Source organism: Buceros rhinoceros, unplaced genomic scaffold, assembly GCF_000710305.1.
Source record: "Buceros rhinoceros silvestris isolate BGI_N320 unplaced genomic scaffold, ASM71030v1 scaffold22731, whole genome shotgun sequence".
Classification (NCBI taxonomy): Eukaryota; Metazoa; Chordata; class Aves; order Bucerotiformes; family Bucerotidae; genus Buceros; species Buceros rhinoceros.
In genome coordinates, this window is record NW_010392821.1 from 1 (window position 1) to 296 (window position 296).

Genomic DNA, 296 nt, shown 5'->3' on the forward strand with positions numbered 1-296 from the left:
GGGGTCCCAGGCAGGGTGCGTGGGGTCCCGGGGGGAGTGTGGAGGTCCCAAGTGGGGTGTGCGGTGTCCTGGGGGTGGGGGGGTGCAGCCGTGGTGGCTCCGTGGTTTGCTGGGGGGTACGAGCCTCCTAGGAGCCCACCCTGGCTTGTCAGGACTCGGGTGCTCGTAGCCCGCTTGCCATCAGGCTCTGCAGCCACTGTCAAATATTGGGGCAGAAAGGGGCTTCTCCAGCCCTGCTTGGGTGCCGCTGGTGTCGGCAGTGATGAATGTGGCTTTGTGGCACCTGGGAGGTTTTA